The sequence below is a fragment of the Opisthocomus hoazin genome, chromosome 5, assembly GCF_030867145.1.
Source record: "Opisthocomus hoazin isolate bOpiHoa1 chromosome 5, bOpiHoa1.hap1, whole genome shotgun sequence".
Classification (NCBI taxonomy): domain Eukaryota; kingdom Metazoa; phylum Chordata; class Aves; order Opisthocomiformes; family Opisthocomidae; genus Opisthocomus; species Opisthocomus hoazin.
Window position 1 is genome coordinate 50,155,641 of NC_134418.1, and position 12,375 is coordinate 50,168,015.

Here is a 12,375-nt window from a genome sequence, read left to right on the forward strand (position 1 = left end):
AGGAGGGCTACAAGGATGATGAGGGGACTGGAGCATCTCTCCTACGAGGGGAGGCTGAGGGAGGTGGGCTTGTTCAGCCTGAAGAAGAGGAGGCTGCGAGGGGACCTAATAAATGCTTATAAATATCTGAAGGGTGGGTGTCAGGAGGATGGGGCCAAGCTCTTTTCAGTGGTGCCCAGTGACAGGACAAGGGGCAATGGGCACAAACTGAAGCACAGGAAGTTCCGTCTGAACATGAGGAAGAACTTCTTCCCTCTGAGGGTGACGGAGCACTGGAACAGGCTGCCCAGGGAGGTTGTGGAGTCTCCTTCTCTGGAGATATTCAAGACCCGCCTGGACAAGGTCCTGTGCAGCCTGCTGTAGGTGACCCTGCTTCGGCAGGGGGGTTGGACTAGATGACCCACAGAGGTCCCTTCCAACCCCTACCATTCTGTGATTCTGTGATTCTGCGTTAATTTGGCAGAAAATAAACCCCCTCGCGTTCTAACTCTCTTCACCGAAGTGAGAGGCTAGGTGCTGCTAGGTTTAAATTCTGACTGATGTCCAATTTGCCACTACCAGCCCAGTCGCGTTTAATATGTATATTAAACTACCACGATTCTGGATACACTCATAGCAGTCTGCACCTTCAGTCCAGTCATGCTCATGAACTAGCACGGCCGCATTTGGTCGCGTTCCGTGAGAAACTGTGACAACTGGCTACTTAAACAGTGCAGTTTGATTTGTGCAACAGGTATAGAGGTTTTTTGAATTGCCAGTGATAGTGACTGTCTGCAAGAAGGCACGTGCAAATATAAAACCCGTGAAAAGGTTATAAATAATACAGCCTGGCTATAAACATTAGGGAGTAACTATTCCCGAGAAAAAGCGCTTAGTTTAAGTCTCACCCAAGGCGTTCCAAGGTGGGGAGAAGCAAGGCTCAGCCCGTCAGTCAATCCCGGTTGTCGGAGGCAGTCTGAGGTGGAGTTTCCCTTGACTTGCTCATGGTGTTATCTTCTTCTCCTCCGAAAATCTATGGTGTTATCTTCTTCTCCGAAAATCCACCATTTCCCTGGCTATTTTTATATCCTTTCTACCTTTAAGGTGGAGTTTGAGTGACTGTAGTCATACATACCTTTTATCATGATTGGTGTAAAATTCTCTCGCTTCACATTTAAAGGTATAGTTTACGAAAAATTGAGAGTGCAGACTCGAAGAGGGGTGGTTGCACCTCGGAGGCGGATAGCCTTCGGGATGGAGGTGTGTTTTGGTATTAAAATGATATTAAAAGGAGCAAAGTTCACGAGAGGATAGCACTTTGGCAAGGTTTCGAAAACCTGTTGGCTCAGGGGGCCAGATGAGCTGCTTATCAGTTCTAGAGAACCATTTCTTCCCGCTTTGTCATCATGGAGCATGGCCACGGAGTCTCCACTCCGCTCCACCCTCTGTGGTACACTGCAGGGAGTTGCTGTGTTAGTGGATTCCTCGCATGCCTGCTGCAGCTGTGTCCCATCCTCAGAGCTCCTTTTGCTTTTCCTCAATGGGTGAACACAGCTACATTTTCATATAAACCTTCATTTTCAGATGTAAAACCTTAATTTTACTAATAATTCCACACTTGTTGTTGCAATTTTGTATTATGAAGTGTATTGGATAAAGAATTGAATTACTATCACAAGAGTATGTGCACTTCTTTCAAACAAAAACCTTTTCACAGTTGCAGAAGACTTAGGATCAAATTCAGAAAACATTTCCTAACACCATGCATTAAGCATGTCATAGGTAATGGGGAAATGACTGTCATGTTATGTTTTTTTGTTAGATCTTGGCAACTTTGTAGCAGGGATCGGAGTCGGTACTCATCTAAAAAGGTCCAACAAATGAGCTCTTTGCAAGGTAGATACTTTTGCTGATTCATTTAATAATCTGACTCTTAATTTGTCTATACTGAACTGAACCGCGAAAGTTATAATAGAGTACAATTGTAGGGAGAAGTAGTATTTGAATAGCATGTAAAAACCTGAAAATGGGTTTATGGCTCATTAATGTTAGTTTTTGCAAAAACAAAAAAAACCTGAGGGACATCAGTACAAAGAATAGATTGTGGTCTGACTTTTCCAGGTCGTGTACATCTTGGGTTTCCCATTCCAATTCGTAACAAGTCATTTTTCCCTGTCTTGGTAAGCTATTTTATTAACGTGTGCTATGAAACAACTGCACCAGTGTTTTTCATCAGTGACTTTTCCAATGGATCTCTGGATCTGTCCCACTGAATTCTGGAAGGTGGAAATGGAATTTACATCTGCCACTGGACCTCAGTTCTGCAGCTGAATCTGTTTTCTCGGTGTAAACCAGAAGATGTTGAAATCCTCACGCTACTAGTCTAATTCCTTTTTGTCCACAAGCTATGCCATAGTTTGTGAAGCTTGTAAAAATGCCTCATGGGAAACGTAGAGAAATGTGTACTTATCATTAACTGTTTCACTGAATGCAGTTTGTCCCAGTGTGGTCTCAACTTTTTCAGCCTACCTATCTTGGCTGTCTTTGGGAGTAAGCTTTTATAGATGAAGGGCAAAAACGAATGAAAGACTACAATCTAAATACTTTTTCCAAATCATTTAGCCCTTTTTTTCCTTGTGATTATACGGGTACAGATTAAGGACCTGTGTTCATGATTGGAATAGGTTGACAAAAGGTTTACACAAACACGTATCAGCCTGAGGCGAGTCTGCTACTATGAAGTTTCTGTTCTCAGTATGTAGAAAGTTGCATGAAATTGTTTGTGTTCTCTGTCCAACCCAAGGAAGAGATGGTGATATTTTTTCTTTCCATGACAGTCTTGCAAACTTACATAATAGTAAAGCAATGGGAAGAGACTGAGCCGATGTGGAGCACAGTAGCCATTCTTATTCAAACTAATGTCCTTTGCAACATTTGTTCAACTCTGTCTCTTAAAGGTATTGTCTCATACTTTGATTATCAGGAGACTGGGCTATTCTAACACTTTGCTGCTTCAGTTAGCTGATAAACCAGTTAGCATTTTGCATTTTGTGGTCTCTGACTATTCAGTTTTACTCTTGTTTTCTGTTCTCTTCGCTTATTTCATGCTGAAATTCAGAAGTGCTATTTTTACTGTGTTGGCCATTTTGAATCATTTGTCTCCTGGTATCTTTACCCCAAGATGATCTTTTGTTAAAACAGGTTTTAGGTGTGTATTTGTATTTTGTATTTCACTAGAAATCCCACAGTTAGCATCAGATTAGGTCCTTTTTTTCTCCACTCTTTTTTTGTAGATTTTCCTTGAGGTAATCGTGTACCTTACTAGTTTCCAACTGCTTGCTCCTGCATTTTACAGTTATACTGTTTTAGAACCTATTATTTTTTTTTATTTTTTTTACTATTGCATTCAGTGAATCTTCTATTGTGTCAGAATCTGGCTTCTGCAACTGGTCTCATTCAAGGTACATAAATGTCTTTCTCCTGTCTGAGAGCAAAGCTTTAGACGTAGAAATTTAAGACAAGTCTGGTCATCTTTGACTCAATAGAAGCTCAACGTTTCAATTCTGTTGTCTGGGTTCTGACCCAAGCTGAATTACATCACTCTGGGTGTGATGAACAGGCAGATCAAAACTCCTCTGTCAGGCAGAGGGATCAGGAGCACTTTACGGAAGCTTACTAGGTACTGCAGTGTTCTTCATCCTTTCCTCTCTTCCTTTACACAAGGAAGTACATTGTACTTGGGGATGTACCTGTCTATTACATTTCAAGTAATAGCTCTCTTATTCCTGGTGAAAGGAGACGAAAAGCTGTAAGCCAGATTTTACGTTCTGTCTTTGTATATCACAGACAACATGTACTAACTGCAGTTTTTGCTTTGCCTCACCCAAGCGGGCCTTGTCTCTTCCTACATAAGCACTTCACCCCACTAGTTCACAGCTTCAGAGGTTTGTGTCTATTTAATGGACTAAGTTCCAGAGGGTACAATAGGAGCCTTAGCTATTGACTACAAAGTGGGCAGGCAATGATGGAGTGGAGGGAGGAGTGGGAGGAAGGACGGATTAGCGAAGATGAATATTCTGCCACTTCCTTAGGGAAAGTTTGCTGTGGCCCAGCTGACACCTTAATGAATTCTCTATTAGGATTTGCAGCATGGCAAGGCTCTTTGAAGAAACCCTGCTTTTTCACAGACTGCTTGCAAATGTGGAGGCTAGAGAACCTGATGGGAGCGATAGGAAAATGAGTGATGGAGATGCTTTTGGTTACCTGTATTGTGATTAACTTCCCACTGCTTTTCCCGATTACCCCATTGGAACTCAGAAGCCTGCACTGTGTTGCATCTGCCTACGCTCACTGCAGTCTCTCTTTTCTATCACTTGATAAGCACTTTTCCATAGAATCAGGTCTTTCATCATCTGACTAAGGGTTTGGTAGTGGGGTAGTATGGTTTTTTTGAGTCCTCCTCCCATAGTGTGTAACATGAGGGAGGGTTCCTTCCACTATCAAATACAGTAGAGGCAACGCAGGAACTGGAATCCAAAGGCATTACACAAGATTGTGTTTTCAACCAGCATAGCATTGGGTGGCTTTAGCTGTCTAGTTGGATTACTCCTCCCCAGTAAATGGCTTCATCGAAAGCAGCTAGGTATCTGTTGTATAGTATTCATTTGATTCAGAGGCCTAGGAGGACAGGTAACTGAAAGAATTTAAGGTGACAGGAATTTTGAAGTGAGCTGTTGCAATATCATAAAGTGTCGGTGTGTGCTGGAGTAGACCATGAAGAGCGCTGAAGACGGTTCAGGGAATAAGCAGAGAATTTGGTGTCAAAGTTTAACCTGGAGGTAATGACCCTCTGTGTCTGCTCATATTTACAGCATTATGAATGTGAGGGGTACAGATAAAATAAACCTGTCCAGTTAAAAAGCAGACTAGTTAGTTACAGTCCCTTTTTATAAGTCTATTCAAAGTTTGTGGACTTTCACAGACTGTATGGGGGTAATAAAACTATTATGTCTCATTCTAATGGGCAAAGACTGTAACGCAAATGGGAAGTCATAGGAATGCAATACCCTTTTTCCCCCTGATGTGTAACACCATTAAACTCTTCTGGTTGGCCTTAAACACCACCTTGCGATTCCCTGATACAGAGAGGAAGACAGTGTGTTATTAGATGTGGTACTTGCTGTTTGCTAACAGCAGGAGGTTACACAAACAACACTGTGACTCTCTCACAGACTCCTGCATAAAACCAAACCACATCCGAAGCCCTCAATAGCTCTGAAATGTCATCATATTTACATATAGAAACAGGCCTTGAACAGTGTTTAAGCTTACCTGTGGAATGAGTGAGTAAACTAGATACTGGATTTAGAGGAAATTCTTATGTCTAACATACTAATCTAGTTAGCCACCTTCTTCTGAGCCCAGTCAGCTTGCTGCAGTATCTTTGTTAATAAAGTCACAGCGTTAGGTTCTCAAGAACACACATCATTGCTCAGAAATTAACTTGAATAGTGTCACTCACAGTTAAGATAATTTCAGTGTTCAACCAACTACAACTAAAATATGTGTTTTTAAAAAATATGAAAACATACAGATAATATGTGTTTATGATTGTGTGGAATTCCACAGATTTTAGGAACTGTTGAAATCTGTTATCTGTCTTCACACTTAATTTATATGCAGGGAAACCAGAGTTCAAAGGGGAAAAATATTATTTTACTAATTTTACACAGGAAATCTATTGTAAAATCAGAATAGGAACCTATAGACCTTACTTCTCTGTTTTATATTTGTTCAGTGTTCCTTCTTCCTGCATGTTATATTCAGAAACTGTCTTGGTTCCACTTTTAAAAAAATATTATGTTTATTATTCTTCTGTTATATTTACTACATAACAGCATTTGGAATGTTATCATGAATACATGAGACACATATCTTTTCTCCCTCAAAGTGCTCTTGTTCTATTTTTAGGAAAGAAGACATTTCCAACATCTCTTGCCTGTATCTGTAAGCTATCCTTTTTAAAGTAGATAATATCTCCCCGATGACATATTAGCTTCTCTGTTTTCTTGTCTAAAAATGCTGTGCTTGAGACTTTGTTTTCATTTACACAGCTGCCTTTTTTGAAGTTGGTATACATTCTTATCCTTCATTGAGATGACCTGTGAATAAATCCCGAATCTGATACTTGATTTTTTGTATCTCCCCTAATGTTTATGTGATGCTGCCTCTATGCACGTTGCTGTTTTTATCGCAGAATGTTTAAATTGTTTGTGAACAGAATGGATTCCTAGACAACATGCTTTAGAAAAGCTTTAGCATTGCCACCTGGGTCGCTCTGAAATCAAATTTCAGAACACTTGCACTGGTTGTTCTCTAAAACTGCACTGGCTTGAGCTGCCTGTTCTCCAGTTCAATTCCTTCCATGTTGTTGGCATTAGAAATCATTCTGAATAGGAGAGCGAGCTACTTATCAGTATCAAAGTCACCTTCTTACGCAAGACTGTGGCTGCTTTCTATTCCTCCTCTTAATTTTTCAATTATTATGTTATTTCATTAAAAATTAACCAAATGTGGTTTTGCCAAAAAGACTTGCTTGCACATTTCTGGAAGATGCTATTTTAGAAGAATTTTTGCTGTTTAGGGGCAATTGTTTAAGACTTAATTTTGCACATTTTTTCTTTACCTACAAATGACTTTATTTTGAAACCTTTTGAATATCTGTGTGATCTCATATTAGTTCCTACCTGGGAACAGTATTGTTCCACTCCATAGGAACAAGTCCAGTAGCCAAATTTGCCATAGGTTATCTGATGTTTTCTGTTAACTAGTTTCAAAATTCATCTTAGATTTTACTGTACCTGTAGTTATTGCTTGTTATCTGACATACGCCACCCATTAGAAGAGAGATTTCTTGGAAAACGTAAAGATCAGATGTTAAAAATATTCCTTTTAAGCATTTCTCTGTGTTGACAGAACTTTACAACAGTGCTAGATTTTGTGGGGTTTTATTCACTGTAACTCACATGGCTTTCATTATTGATTTTATTTTCATACGATTTACATTTCACTGGGGTGGGACTACCCACAAGGGGCTGAGCTGTGAATTATCATTCATTTTTATGTGCAAGCCAATCTGTGTGTTACCTTTTATTAATGTGATGCTGTTTCCTACAATGCTTATGAAGAGAGCTTGGTTTGTGGTACTCAGTCCAAGGTCCTGTCCAGGATAGAAACTGCTGCTGTATTGTCTTAGTCCTGTATAAACAATCTATGACTAAATGTTCAAATGAATTTAAAGTTTCATAGTTTGTCATAAGAAAAAAATAATCACCCGTCTCTTATTTTACCTGTGAGTCCTAAGCATCAATGACGCTGGAGAATTGCTTCTGGAGAGCTCTGTGACTTTGGCAAGCAACACTTCAAAGAAGGTGTCACCTTCACTACATGTGACCCTTCATGGAAAAATCAGGGCTGTTAGGTTGCGCTTCTTTTCTGGTATTCTTTTCTCTTGCTCATCCCTGTCTGTATAGATGTTCTATAGAAACTCTTTGGTGATCTGCCACAGGGTTTTTTTGGCAATCAGTTACATGGTTTGGTTTTCTGCTTAGAGGTCGAAGGTGCACTTCTGTTATCACACAAAAGAAGTTTGCAGCTCCACGTTGTACACGAGGACAGACATTTCCTCTAGTCAGCGACATTTATCTATTTATAGCTGATTCATTGTAGAAGCTGAACACAGCTTATGCAGCAATCTTTGTTGATGTCAGTGGGAAGTAGTAGTTAGAGAATAAACGGGCATTTCTTCTTTTTCTTTTCCAAACCAAACTAAAGCTTTTTCCAGCTTGCTGTTGTATGTATCCGCAAGCTGTTCCAGTCATCTGTGTGTAATCTTGACTCCTGCTGCATGGTATCCTTACAGTCCAGCTGTTCAGAAGCAGATCAGACCACAGTTTCTTTGATGCATACTATGAGTGGAGTTTTCCAAAAGGTTCTGCAAAGAGTCCAAGGAATGAATGGGCACAGAGGCATCTCTTCTTCCATATCCATAGTTGACATCATGACCAGCCCAGCGGAGTCCCTGGCCAATACAGGGTGAAATCCAAGGCCCTTGACACTTTCCTCTCCAGCAAAAGAGACTTCAAGCCTCTGGTGACAGCACATTGGTGTACTTTGGCTTGCACTGCAAAAATAAATACATAAATGCTATCAGTAACACAATCTAGGTTGCAGCAAAACACAAAGGAATTTTTATATTCACCTGTTATGAGGATCTGAGACATTTAACAAATTGTTTAACCTAACATCATTAATTTTTACAACCTTCATTGTCTCTGTTATTTGTATATTGCTAATTGTACTGTTGCCTTGTATACTGCTTCACAACTACTGCTCTAGATCCTGCAATTCTGGGGACAGATGCATAATCAAGTCTTGCTCCTGCCAAGCTTTCTAAAAACAGCTCATCCCAAGGCCTTCGCTGTGCTGGCACTAGCTCTGCAGAGGCAGGGACAGAGATGGCAGAATTTATTGAAGTGTGAGCTCCTGCTTGTCCCCGCTGCTTTCTAGCAGTGGCATAGAAACCAATCCATGTTGCTTTGGGGAAGTGAGAATACATCAGCCTCAACATACATTTTGCTTTTTTCTCTAGTGAAAAGCTTTTCCTCCCTACATATTAGAAAGATATTTAACAAATCCAGTAGTCTCCTGATGTTTTTCTGACCACATGAAAAAAACCTGTCTTTTGTGTGTTTTGGTTTTTTTTTTGTTTGGGTCAGTTTTTTGTTTGTTTGTTTTTTAAGTAAAAGATCTGTGTGGCTATTTCTGGCTTTATTTTGTAATTTTTATTGTAGTCAATGAATGTTAAATTTAATGCAAAGGTATTTTTAAAATCCATTCGTAAAATGTAAAAGCCAAGAACCACTGAAAAAACAGGTATTATTTTAATATCTACAAGAAAAACATAATTCATTCCTTTGCTTCTGCATGCAGAAATATATTCTACTCTGTTACTGTTGCCAATGCAATTGCTTACAAATCAGTCCGATCTGGGGAGAAAATGACTACCTTAAACTGAAGCTAGATGCTGCCACCCATAGGCTTGATCTACACTCTGCTTTGATTTAATGCTAGTTGAACTACCTGGATTTCTGCAAAACATTTGACACTGTCCTGCATGACATCCTTTTCTCTAAATTGGAGAGACGTGGATCTGATGGATGGACCACTCGGTGGATAAGAAAATGGCTGGGTCGTTGCACTCAAAGACTTGCAGTCAATGGCTCAATGTCCAGGTGGAGACCAGTGACGGGTGGTGTTCCTCAGGGGTCAGTATTGGGACCGGTGCTGATTAACGACTTTGTTGGCGACATGGACAGTGGGACTGAGTGCACCCCCAGACAGTTTGCCAGTGACACCATGCTGTGTGATGCGGTCAACACGCTGAACGGAAGGGATGCCATCCAGAGCGACCCAGACAAGCTCGAGAAGTTGGCCTGCGTGAACCTCATAAGGTTCAACAAGGTGAAGTGCAAGGTCCTGCACATGGGTCGGGGCAATCCCAAGCACAAACACAGGCTGGGCAGAGAGTGGATTGAGAGCAGCCCTAAGGAGAAGGACTTGCAGGTGCTGGTTGACCAGAAGCTCAACATGACCCAGCGATGTGCGCTCACAGCCCAGAAGGCCAACCTTATCCTGGGCAGCATCAAAAGAAGCGTGGCCCTCTGCTCTGCTCTGCTCTGGTGAGACCCCACCTGGAGTACTGCACCCAGCAGTGGAGCCCTCAGCACAGGAAAGACATGGACCTGTTGGAAAGGGTTCACAGGAGGGCCACAAAAATGATCAGAGGGATGGAACACCTCTCCCATGAGGAAAGGCTGAGAGAGTTGGGGCTGTTCGGCCTGAGGAACAGAAGGCTCCAGGGACACCTTAGAGCAGCCTTCCAGTACCTGAAGGGGGCCTACAAGAAAGCTGGAGAGGAACTCTTTAGAAAGGTGTGTAGCGATAGGGACAAGGGGTAATGGCTTTAAACTGAAAGAGGGCAGATTTAGATTAGATATTAGGAAGAAATTCTTTATTATGAGGGTGGTGAGGTACTGGAACAGGTTGCCCAGAGGAACTGTGGATGCCCCCTCGCTGGAAGTGATCCAGGCCAGGTTGGATGGGGCTTTGAGCAACCTGGTCTAGTGGAAGGTGTCCCTGCCTATGGCAGGGGTGTTGGAACCAGATGATCTATAAGGTCCAATCCAAACTATTCTATGAACTGTACTTTATCTGAAACCTGTACAAACTAAATGATATAACTCTCAGTTGAGATGTGCTGTATGAAGGATTTATAAGAATTTCTATAATAATGCAGCTGCATCCATGCAGAAAATTAATGAAGAACTCGCTCATTTTCTAAGACATTTGAGTTAGGCAGGAAAGTCATTTTTAGGCAAATCTTTGCACTACAGTGAAATCAAATGCCCAGGAGTACCCAGGCATGGCTGCTGCTCCGTCTGCTCCATTGCAGTGACAATACTTGTGTTATAAACCGCTCTTCTTCTAATTTTAGAAACTGTTTAAAAAAAAAAAAAAAAAACAAAAAACAAACCAAACAAGTTAGCAGAAAATGGGTGGTCAGCCTGGAGGGGATTGTCTAGGCTGATAACAGTGTATTAAGCTTTGCCATTCTCATTAAGGTTAATGCGGATCATAGGAAAATAAACAAACTGTTGTGGTACTCTCAGCTCAGCTCTGTGCCTTGAATCAATGAAAACATGTCATAAGGGCTCATTTCCTTGTATCAGGCAATTTAGATAGGAAAGCTTCACTTCTCCCAGTGCAAGAGCGCTGGCCTGGCCTCTGAGCGGAGCTTCATTCCCCTATGTTCTACACAAAGATCCTGCCTGTGTGGAGTGATTTATTCATGTCATTATCATGCTGAATATTTATTTGTTACCCTTGGCTCCTGCATTCCTGCCGACAGCCATGTTTTATAGCTGTGGGTTCTGCTAGCTCACAAATAAAGGTCTGCAGTGTTAACACTGGTACAGCAGTAGAATGCTGTGCAGGTGCAGTTTCTGATACCCTGCGGTGTGTGAAGTACAGAGTTTGGTTGCTCTCCTTTGATTTGTCTTCATAGCAAAATAGGAGTTTGGTAACAAAGGAGATTATTCTCGGGTCTCTCCCTGGGAAGTGTCTTTGTTTTCAGAAAGTGTTAATCTAGGAAATAATTACTGCTGCTTTGCCTATTACCCAATTATATCTGCTTAAGACGTAGCTGAAATAAATTAGAAGAGACATAAGCCAAAGATTTTGTGGTTTTGTGAACTGAGGACATGAATGTGCATCTGATCACTAGTTCCTTTTGATTCTGTAGTTTGTGTTTGGAAATTGAAGTAGTGAAGGAATCTATCCTGTTCTTTCTGCCTGGGGGAGAAATACCGATTTTTCTATGGAAGGTGTAAGAAGAGTATTTACACTTGGTAGCAGCAGTTTTACCCACAGCCTGTGCTTTTTGTAAGCCTCTTCCTGAAGCTTTTAGAAAGAATGGTACTTGCAGGATATTCTTGTCCGATTTGGTTTACCTGCTTTCCTTCCACCTGACGGAGACGCAGCAGGTCTGTCGCTGTGATTCGGACTACAGCTCAGCCAAATGCCTCCCCTATCGCTACCATAAAAGCCATAAGCCAGCTATGCAGTGGAGCTCACAGCCCCTGTAAGTCTCCTGTAATTTCCTAGCCCCTCAGGGTTTCCGTGTCTTTGACAGCTTTCTCTGCATTCCCACAGCAGGAAATGCATGCTGCAGGGCTGGCTGAGCAGCTAAGCAGTAGTCCAGCACACTCAGCTGGAGGACTGGAGCTTGCTTACCACATCCTGCTGGTCAATGGTGAAGCTCACCTGCATACTTTTGTAGTGTTCAGCTCACTGATATCAAAATCAGCAGAAACATGAGTCTCCAAGGAGATTGCATCGATTTTGGCTGAATCTATCCTAAGCTTCAGGACTTGACTGGAAGGCACTGAGAACGGTTATTATGCTGAATAAGAGAACAGCTGCACTGGTTTTGGACTCAGACTTCTTATATGGCTGTACCTTACCTTGCTGAAGTACCCCTGCTGAGGCCTGGCACTCACTTTAACTCATGGCACATCTTTCAGGTTGCCTCTCAAGCACCTTCTCAGGTGTGAGACTTGGCAATCCAGGACTTCACCTAATTCCCTTGTCTTTAGACTCGATACACATGTCACTCTGCAGGAACTTCTCTTGTTTTCAGTGGGCTTGTCCAGTTCAGCTATTATATAATTTTCCTGGTCCGTATTATGTCAGTGAGCTACTACTTTCTCAGTTGCATCTGTAGCATGCAAATAGCTTAATGGACTGATGGTGTTAAGAGTCCTAAGAACAAATTCT

General features: G+C 41.6%; 1 protein-coding gene across 9 annotated transcripts in view; it reads left to right on the forward strand.

Moving 5' to 3' along the window:
* Window positions 1-12,375, forward strand: part of MAPK10 (mitogen-activated protein kinase 10) — a 195,658-nt gene that overhangs the window by 154,915 nt on the left and 28,368 nt on the right. The gene's annotated exons all lie outside the window — the stretch shown is intronic.